The following is an 11710-nucleotide window of genomic DNA, read 5'->3' on the forward strand; positions in this document are numbered from 1 at the left end:
GTTTTTCAAAAAGTATGAAATTGTGCCAATAAAACCTTTAAAAGTTTCTTTTAACATTTAAAAAGATGTTTTTGAATGCTAGCTAATGAAAACGTATGGAATTAAACCAATTAAATCGTCGAAATTTCAATTTAATATTTTAAAAAGGGTTGTTTACAATTCCAAAAGAATTAAATTTCTTATAAAAATGCAAACTAAAACATGAAGCATATCAATGTTTTAAATTAAGAATTGTAATTTTCTGATCTGATACCCAAAAGAGAAGTTTAAATTATAAATATGACACCCTATTAAAATCAAATAGATGGCAAGTGATCAGCGATTTCAAATTTTTCCAACACGCATGAATTTAGGGATCATTAAAAATCGACTTAAATCAGCAGAGAAAGGATTTTCACTTCTTAAGCGTAAATCCGACGCTCTTCAAAAAAAACATCGCGAGACATTGCAACTTTTGATAGAAAGAAAAAAAAATATTTGGGAAGAAGCAAGAGATGCATATTTTGGCTTAACAGAAGCAGAATTCCATGGTGGAAATATAAATATGTATGTTCATGAATGCAGAAAAAGTCCAGCAACTGTGAATTGTTTTGTAGACCAGATATCCGGTGTTGCACTTTCTAAATTTACTTTAAATATAAATAGTAATCCAGTTAAATCTTTAGATAGAGCAGGATCGATTTTGGTTAAATGTAGAGCAAGGTTTGTAAATTTATTGAAGGTTTTAGTTGATGTTACTTCACTTCAAAATAATTTTATGCTACTGGATGAAGTCATGAAAAGTGTAAATAGACGTGTAAATGCACTTGAATTCATGTTGATACCAAAGCTTGAAAATACTTTGAACTATATTAACGCAGAGCTTGATGAACAAGATCGAGAAGAGTTTTTTAGACTGAAGAAAATACAGAATATGAAAAAAGAAAATATTTAAATTTTAATTAAATTTATATTTCTGTAATCTATATGATTCAATACCTAGAAATTTTAAATTTAGAATTATATGAATTTAAAATAATACAGAAATACACTTTCTTGAATTTTAAAATTTGTTCTTTGACTCAATTATTGTATCTTTTTTACTAATCTAAATTTATAAATTTTATTGGACTCTGAATTCGACATATTTGACAGTAATTATATTTAAAATAAGTTACAGTTTATATGTTTTTTTTATAAACATGTGCAATGATTTCCATCATATTTCTTTAGATATATTTATAAAAAAACTCTTTGTTCTATATTTTAATACAAATTATTTATGTCATAATAGCGCACTAAAGGATTTATAGTATTACTTCCTTTTAAATTGCAAGATTATATGGTCTATAGTAAACTCTTGTACCAATATTGAGACGAATGAAAATGACTAGTACAAGATAAACCCCATGCTTAGACTTCTAGAAATAACAATACCAAAGTGTTTTAACCATTTTAATGCTTCAACTATTAAGTTGAAATAGCACATTTTTTATGCTTTAAAATCAGCAAGTGAATATAAAGCAAGATTAAATACAAATAATCTTTAATTCAATTCGACAGTATTATTAATTTATTAATCCCAAGCTATTTAAGAACAAAACCATTTAAATATACTTTAATCAACAGTCAATTTATTTTTATGATTTAGATTCAAATCCACTTTATTCAATATTTATCTCAGCTTGAGGCTCTTGGTTGTTTCAATTTATACTTTATGTTTATAATAGTTAGAAAGGGCTTATAAATGACTAAAAACCTTTTGTGAACTAGGTAATTATAAATATCATTTAGTGTTCTAGCTTTAATTTATTTTATTTTGCCTTTTACAATCCGAAGTTGATCAGCTCCAATATTTAAAGTCTTTCTCAAATTCTGGGCATTCTATCACACGAAAATACAGGAATAATATTATTCTGCTGTGTATATGCACTTTTTTTTTAGAAAAAACCATTTTATACCATAAATTTAAATAAAAACGTTTAAATATGTAGAAAATAACCATTTTACATCTTATAATTCTAAAATTTATTTAATGAATAAACCAAACAATATAAGATCAGTTTCAGTATTTAGATGAATATAAAAAATATTTGAAATTGAATATATAATATATTCTTACGTAATCAATTTTGCAAGTATGACCATTCATGTATTAATTTTTTTGCGGTATATACTGAATTGTCTAAATAAGATTCATTATTCAGATTAAATATGAATGAAATATATTTTATTTGTTTTTTTCAATAGTATGAATTGAATTATAGAAATTAATTCCTAGTCTATTTTAAATATGAATAAAATGCAGTTTTTTTTACTAATTTATAACTTATCTATACTTTCTGCAAAAAATAAATGTGCACCTTTAAAAACTAAAATTTTCTCTTGTTTATATTTTATCTTTATCCCGTAGTTTCCTTTTCCGCAACAGATAAATTATATCTTATCTAACTTTCAACTTTTTTTTACATTGTCACTTTATTGGAATGTTTAATTATTCAAGGAATTTTAAATTTAATTTCAGGCAAAAATATTAACCATGAAAAATTTATAATTTGCATGCAGCACGTTTTCGAAAATACCATAAATAAACGTAAATTTTAAATTTTTTATTTAAATCATAAGTGTCAATATATTCTTGTAATTGATATTCGGGCTCGACAAGGGGGTAAGCATATTAAATTTTATTTATTATTTATTTTTTGGGATATACCTTAGCATTTTTTCTTCAAGTTTGATTTTATAAGTTTCATATGTGCTCATTATATCGATATCTTTGGCTATCGTCCATATAATACCTTTCTATTTCTCTACTCTTGTTAAGACTAACTAATTCAAGTGTTTTTCTCTGTTATATAGTTTGGATGTACGTATATATTTGGTTTTTAACTTCGAGTTACGGTAATTATAGAGGTATTTGTGATTGAATATATAGATATGGCAAGAATATTTTAAATTAGTTATCGGTTTGTTTCAAAAAAGCATGCTTTTATGAATCATTGAAATTATTTTAAAATGTTTTGTAATAATCCTAGCTATATATTTCCTCATGCACACTTTATTTTTTTATATTTAATGACAGCCGAGATTGCGTATTTAATTCACAATCGAGAAGTTCTCCGTCTTTTCCCCGTTTTAGAGCTTATCTAGTTATTTTAAATTAAACTTTATGTATTTCTATAAATATTCCCGTTTTAGAGCTTAAAAAACATATAAAGATCTGGTCGTCTAATATTCAGTATAAACTATTTACGCGCTTCTTTTTTTTCGAAACTATTCATAAAGATCTGAAATATTTCAATTCATTAATTTTTATTCGCGGTATATTGTTCGAATCCGAATTTGTAATTTTTTGAAAATTTCTCGCTATTTCTAGACCATATATATTTTCTAAGTTTTCTGCTCTTTACGCACATACCCATCCTAAAAAAGTATATCCGATTATATTTGTAAAAAATAATAATGTTCACAAATGTATTTATGTGGTTAGATCTTAGCTCGAAATAAGATTGAATAATTTTCGCTGTATACTCTTTAAAAAATGTTTTACGTTTTAAAATTCTGTTCATTATATTAAATTTAACATTTAATTATATTTTTCTTACTTTACGAAAGTTATCACACCTCAAATTTGAAGTTTTCGTTTTTCATTCTAAATTTTACAAATACCATTTCTAATTTATTCCTCAGGTTTATATTTATCCCTTTAGGTAAAGATACAGAACAGGCGCATTTTCCCTCGCAATATATTCGATCACCATAAAATTTAAATCGGATCACATCAAATAACAGCTGTTATATCGGGATATAACATGCTTATATTATTATTGTGAAACCTATTCGGACCATTTGTGCTTATATTTTAATATACGGTGAAAATACTTACCTATTTTAATCCTATACGCTACTTCTAGAAAGTAATAATCAATATTTTTTGATTTATATGTCATTTTTGCATCCTAATCTTAAATTTTAGGCATCTAATCGTTAGTCAAATAAATTAATATCCTATATATCTTTAATTTTTAGTTTTATACTGTAAAATTGTTTCTAATATGCACTAAATTGACAAACAATAAAAAAAACCTTGTTGTATATAATGTGCAAAAAACTCATTTTAATTTATTTTACACAATATAAGAGACGCTCTTATAGCATATTACCATATTGCGTTCGCAGGGTTTCTAGTGATAGTTACAAGCTGAACAATTCATGTCCATGTTACCTTTCTAAACATTTTATTCAAGTAAAACACATGTATCATGCTTATTATTGTATAGTATAAGTTTTTTATATTTTTTATAAATAGTATGCAAACTAAATTACTTTTTTAAAACTTTTTATGTTTACGAGTTTATGAAAAATTAAAATGAAATTATGATTTTTTGAATTAAACAATAAATACCATTCCTAGACGTAGCGGATTTACCCGATTCGTTCTCTCTTTTAATAAAAATATGCAAATAAAACCAAGAGAAACGATACTTTGAGAAAGCTTGATTACTTAAGCCTTTCAATCTAATTTATGACAACATAATAATTATAGATTGTTTACCTTAAATTTGATTAGTTAACTTTTCTTAATTAATAATGTACAACTCACAGACATGGAAATATCTTATTCCGCTTGGTAAACAACCATCGTGAATATTTTTAATGAAAAATTAAAGAACAGAATTCCAATTTCAATTTCATTTTTCCGGATTTTTTAGCTTCATAAACAGTTTAAAATGATTTTAAGATTTTGATTTTTTCTCTTTAATTACCAATTAGACAGCTGAGTAAGTTCAAAAAGAACGGTTTCATTATTTAATAATTCTTCTTGGGCATTAAAACTAAAGAATTTTTAAATTTATTTATTCAATATAGAAAAATGAAAATAGAAATTTAAGCTTAATCTTTAATTTTTCTAGTTTGCATCGAAATAAGTTAGAGTTTTCATGTTTATATGTTTTTATGATGTATAATAATTGCCTGATCGAAGAAAATCGGGAAAATAAACTTTCTTAGTATATATTGGAAATGGTGATTAATTATTTCCCGTTAAATTTTATTTGTACAAAGCCATACCATTTATTCCTACGCTATATTAATGATCATGTATCTTTTTACAATAAAAATCCCCTTAATCCAAGACTAGATTTATAAAGGATTGTATAATGAATCTGTCACACGGAGTAAATGAAAGAATAGACGCAAAAGAAACTAAAATTTTACATACTTTATTCAGAGTAAATAGCAAACTTGCTCTAATGCACCTTAAAAGACTCGAATTTGAAAAACTAAGCCATCCATTCGACAAACTATTATTTCATCAATATCGCTTTTATATTTCTGAGCCCGGAAATTTAGATGGAGCAGAAGATATGCTAAAGTTATTTAAAGGTGAATTGATGGGCGAAGAATGGACGTTTCCTATTTTTGTGCAAGTTCTGAATAATATTCATCTAGCTTCGTATTCATATCCCGATAGCATTGAAAAGACAGCACGAATGTTTCAAGATTTATTTAGAGAATTTCTTAAGGACACTGAAGACCCATATATTTCACAATCTGATAGAAAACATATCCATTATTTCATGTTTAGAATATTCAATATGCTGGTTAGCTTATATTCACGAATAAATAACTATAAAATGGTTGATAGCTTGTTTTCGGTAATAATACGTAAGAAAATCGAGGTAAATACAATCAAAGATAAAAAAATATTTAAATTTTACCAGGGACAATATTTTTTAAGAAAAGGAGAGTATGAAGAAGCACACATATGCTTTAAATATGTGTATTCTTCTACGCATTCTCTTCCTATAAAAAAGGTTATAGCACCTTTTTTGTGTATATCCGGACTCTACCTTGGAAAATATCCAACAGCAAGCTTTTTAGATAAATATGGAATTAGTAGATTGCAGAGTTTGATTAATAATTTAATATGTGGCCAGATTAGTTTGTATCAAAAAGAAATGGAATCTAATTTCTTTTATCTTTCAGAAATAAACGTATATGGATTTTTATGTGTCGATGTATATTATTTGTGCCTGAGAAATTTGTTTTCATTACTTTTTAACTGCTTGCAAAAAGAAAGCAAAATATACATTGATGAGGCGAAAATAACCATGAATAATTTATCCATCGAAACATCAAAGGGTGAGATTGTTTGCTATCTTGTAAATTTGATTGAGAAAGGACTTATAAAAGGATATATAAACCTCACTCATGGTGTTATCGTTTTTAGCAAAACCAATCCTTTTCCTTAAACCATAAATAAATCGTCTTTTTATTTCTTTAATTCTTGGCGCATTTATGATACAAAAAAAATCGATAAACTTGCTCCTTTGCTGTTTTTTTATCATAAATAGCACATTACATGAAGCACAACTCATATTTGTAATATTTACGACATATAAACCACAGAATATTTTTATTTTTTTGCATTCTCCTGATTTATAATTTCTTTTATGATAAATTAATACTTTCTGTCATTATGGCGATGCTTTGCCCATGCATGAATATTTTACAATAATTATATCTTTAACATATATTTGAATAAACAGTATGTGATTTGAGAATAAATATTCGATCTATTTTATGGTCTTTGTAATGCATATATGAGAGAATCTATCAAAGAAATTTTCTTTGTTATGTAAATATAATTTTTTGTATTTTGGCTAATTTCTAAAACTAAAAACAAATAAAAAAGTAAATATCAGATTAAAAGAATTTATTAACTTAAAAAAACTTGCGTTAGCTGTTTATAATTAAACTGGCTGGTTTGGTCTGATATTATAAGTTTTTAGCCGCATTTTCTGAATTTATCTTTATTTTATTTTAAATGACTAAACATAAAATTTTTATAAATCGAACTTTATCATTTAAAAATTGTTTAAATATAAAAAAAATTGCAATAATAATATCATTGACTCATTTTTAAAAAAAATATTCTATATTCTAGATAATTTTTTTTTGCGAATTATGGCTCTTTTCGGTATTCACTCTTTGTATGCTCAAAGTGCCGTAAAATAGCATTTTAAAGCATTCCTCAAGAAAACAGAGCTATAGTATCCGGTTTATAAACTCATAAATACTCACCGCTATTTTAGTCACTTGAGATTCGCATAAATATAGAGCATTTTCATGATATCTCATGAATGTATTTCTTGTAACATCCTTATATTTAACGGATTTATCCAGAATAATAGGATTTCACTTCTACTTCAAATTGTAAGAACCCATTGCCTTACTACAATATTTCTGCCAAAATTTTATATTATAATTTATTTATATTCCGCATTGCTATGTTTTGAGGCTAATTTTAGTTCAATATATGTTCATTCTAACAACAAATATTAATTTTTTTGTGTAAATGCTTCTCTTATCTGCACAATTTTATAAATCATTTTATAAGTTTCCAGATTCATGTGGATAAGGTTGACTTGTAGCTTTTTATTGAAATTATTTTTCTGTTATTATGCCTTAAGAACAAATAAACATTTAGATTTCGCTGTGCTAAGTGCAACCATTCTTTTTATAGTCTCTTCATGTTGTTTAAAAAGTACCGACTTATACCAAAGCACTGATTTATTTCCAAATATATACATTTCTGTTTCTTCTTGACCTCAAAAGATGGTTGGAATTTAATATAACCAGAACCAAAAATATATATGAATTAATTAGAAAATGCTATAATAGTTATCTACACCTTGGTTTTTTAAACGATTGTGCTTATTTTTGCACATTAATCACCAAGTTCCGCGTGGTAATTTGTTATAGAAATAAAATAGTACATGAGACTTAGTTTTTTATCATAAATATTCAGGTTTGTAGTCGTATAAATGATTCCATAAATTTTATTTACACATTTCAATATTAAATTTTCCGTATAATATGAATATTGTAGGTCTTTATCCATAAATCCAACGAAAAAGATATTTAAGTTACCATCTCAAGCTACGATTTCGTAACGTAAATGATTAAGAAATGTAAAATCTTAATCTGTCGAAATTTCTTTACCCTATCTAAGTTTTTACCGTTAAAATTTTTTGTAAATATAAATCTTTACTCTTTTACATTTTTTAGTATATCTGAATGTGAGGCTTCTAAAGTATAAAATTCATCTAAATATATTGTAGTTCTTATTATAAAAATTAAATAAATCTTCAGGTACCTATTTATCCTTAAAAATATGGTTTGAAGAATTCGAATTCTGGTTTCAATCTGATAGATTCTTATTGCATATTATTCGACCATTATAATTAAATTCAGATGAATTTTTATTGATATTTGCGTTTATTTTAGGTAAATTATCCTGTAGCAAGGCTCATCACATTATGGGCATCTTAATCATTTTTTTTATAAAAGGCGCACTTTTTTTTATGCATATAAAAAATATAGGGTTTTTATATCTTATAACCAATTTATAATACTAAATTCTCTTGTTATATTTTTCCGAATGTTTAAGGATTTGGAATCTGTTTACAGTCTTTTATACAACATTTAAATATTACAGTCACGTCACTGTATAATTCAAAAATGCTTATAAAAGGAATTTGAACCTATTTTTTTTTCTTTTTTTGCCAGTATAGTTCTCTTCTTCAGGACTTCAAAAGCTACAATTTTATATGGTACTTAACCCAATAAATCGTAAAAAAATGTTAAATATGTTTCGGAAAGCCTATTTCCACATGAAAACATATTATGTGGAAATTTATACATTTATTACGAGATGAAATTTTGGTTAGCCTTAATACATGTGAATAGTTAGATTGTAATTGGATGTTTTTAAAACTTTTATATAAGATGAATTTATTTTTAATGTGTTTTTTTATCCATAATTTTTTTTAATATCTAAATAGAAACGACCAGCTGTTTTAATATTTTTTAACTCAATCATGTCTTCGGAATCGGTATTATTTTTTCCCTGTAGATTACATGCTATAATTCTACATTGACTACCAGAGAATAATTTCACCTTGTTTTCTAGAAACACCAAAATATCTCTTTTATCGACGGTTACTCATTAACTTTTCTTTTAATTGTAAATTAAACTTCTATTATAAAAAAAAGTCAAATTTTAAGATCGAATGAAAATACGTGAAAAATAAATTGATCTTATATCAAATTCTATAAAGTGATTTTGCGGATTAGAAAATTCGCTTGATCTTTTAGCCTAATATTGTTTTTCTGTTTGCTACAAATTTGAAAATATAAAAGTAGTTAGTTTACAAATTCCCAAGTTTGTCTTTTGTAAAATTAAGTTTGTATAAGTTCAGAGCTATATATAGCAATTAGCTAGAATTTAGACAATTTTTAATTTTAATACGCCTATTTAATTTTTCACCAAGAAATAAACTAAATTCATCAATTTACGATTTTTTTCAATTCGTCGAATTGATATTTGACTGATATTTTCCAATATATGGGTAGTTTTAATGTTTTTAAGGGTTTAACTTTAATAATTTTCTTCAATTTTATAAAAATTTACTAGGTTAAGATTGTTCTTTAGATTTATATCGGTGTTATTTTATATAGTGATTTGATTTCTCAATTGATAAAATTTAAAAAATTGTAGCAGTGAGAAGACCTTTCCAAACATTCGAATTTTGGAATTTTTTCGTAAAGAATATAGTTGTAATTAGTGAGAAAATCTTCCACACATTAAAAATTTTGGTATTTGCTCGTTTAAAAATATTAATGTTGTGAGAAGACCTTTCCAAACTTGAAATTTTGATATTTATCGTTAACAAATATTTATAAAGAGTAATTATAGCTTTTATAATATGCTTAAACTTACTTTACCACAATTCTATTCAGGTGGCTTAATGCAAAAAAATTATCTATTATTTAATTTTGTGGCAATTTTACCTAAATTTTTTTCAATTAAATTCATATGGCAAAGTTTTGTGCCTGTAAAATGTTAACAACAACAGTATTCGAGATTTTTAATAACTCTATAAATTAATCAGTTTAAAAGTGTTATGTTTACTATTATTATGCGCAAAAAATATTCTGTAGGATGAATTTTTTCCTTAATTTTTTTACAGGGGTGCGAAGCATAAAAAAGTTAAAAACGTGAAGAAACTAGGCATAATAATTTATATATATTAAGACTGTAGATTAGTAGACGATTATAAAGGTATTGAAGTCCGATTTAAAAAAAACATTAAATGGTAAATAGAGTTATTAAATTTTCTATCTTCAAAGATGAAGAAGCGATGTTAAGGACACATAAAGGTTATAAAAATACTTTTTTGAATCAAACACGACTATTTTAATATTATTGTATTCTATTAATATAAATGCCTTTCTGCATTAGAACCTTATTCCACAATAGAAGATAACTTTGAAAATAACTCATGCTTCAAGGCATCTTTTGCACAAATTCGATCAATAGGGTTATAAACCAGAATACTTTCAAGCAGTTCAATGAAGTTTTTATTTCCAGGAAGACAATCAATAAGACCTTCCCTTTTCCAAACAGGAAAAGCTTTTTGATAATTTGGTAGAAGGCTTACATTTGGCCAAGTATCCTCGTTTGGAGTTCCTAAAATCTTAAATATTTTATATAGCTGATCGATTTCTGAATCACCTGGAAATAAAGGACGATAAAGAAGTAATTCGGCTAATATACATCCCACACTCCACATATCAACACTTCCAGCATAATATTTACACCCAAGAATAAGTTCGGGTGGTCTATACCATAAAGTTACAATATCATTGGTATAGGTTCGTAAAGGTATGCTTGCACATCTTCCTAGCCCGAAATCTGCTATCTTAATATTATAATTTTTATCCACGAGAATATTTTGTGGTTTCATATCTCGGTGTAAAATTCCTTTTGAATGGCATACACTTATTCCTGTAAGAATTTGTTGAGCCATTAGTTTAACATTTTTTGCTGGTATAACTTTCTCTTGTGCATACATTTTGTCAATTAGTTGTCGCAAATCAGTTTCAACATATTCAAAAATTAGAAAAAGTTTGTTTGTGTTGTAGATAACTTCTAGCAGCGTTATTATGCAGGAATGCTTTAATGTCTTAAGTAATGATATTTCACGAATGGTTGTTGCTGGTATTCCTTCAGAGTCATCTTCTAGCCTTATTTTCTTGCATGCAACTATCTTTCCTGTTCTTCTTTCTCTTACTTTATAAACTATCCCGTATGTCCCTTCACCGATTTTTTCGATTCGTTCATATGCTTCTGACATTTAAGGATGAGATCCGCAATTATATTTGTGAATATAGGCAGTTACACATGAAAAAAATATGGATAAGAATTTCTTGAATTTTTATATTGAGATTTAAAATATCTTAATCATTGTAAATAAATATAAAATTGTGGATTGCTTCCAAGTAATACGAATTTTTAGGATTGTAATTTATTTTGAATAAGTTAAATATTTCAATTCATTTTTCAAATATTATCTTCTTTTATTCGTAAAATAAACTGCTAGTATTTTTACTTTTATACGTGTGTATTTGCACTTCCTATATAATTGTAATATTAAATATATTGTGTTTAAAAGATATAAAAAAAATAAAAAGTGTTTTTATTTTTAAAATTATGCATGATGTTATTATATTTCAAATCATACTTAATATATAGCAATGTTTTCCGATATATTCAAAAAAAATTATCGTAATCTTAATGATATAAACAATCAACATATTTACTTGTTATCAAAGGTTTGTGTGTCTAAAAGGGGATTGTAAAGATGCTAGAAATATATTTACT

General features: G+C 25.7%; 1 pseudogene; it reads left to right on the forward strand.

Moving 5' to 3' along the window:
- The first annotated feature begins 304 nt into the window (after positions 1-304).
- On the forward strand, positions 305-934 carry LOC147067659 (uncharacterized; annotated as a pseudogene).
- The last annotated feature ends 10776 nt before the right edge of the window (positions 935-11710 follow it).

The sequence above is a fragment of the Rhyacophila brunnea genome, unplaced genomic scaffold, assembly GCF_057557595.1.
Source record: "Rhyacophila brunnea isolate RB1 unplaced genomic scaffold, BYU_Rbru_1.0 scaffold_35, whole genome shotgun sequence".
Taxonomy (NCBI): Eukaryota; Metazoa; Arthropoda; class Insecta; order Trichoptera; family Rhyacophilidae; genus Rhyacophila; species Rhyacophila brunnea.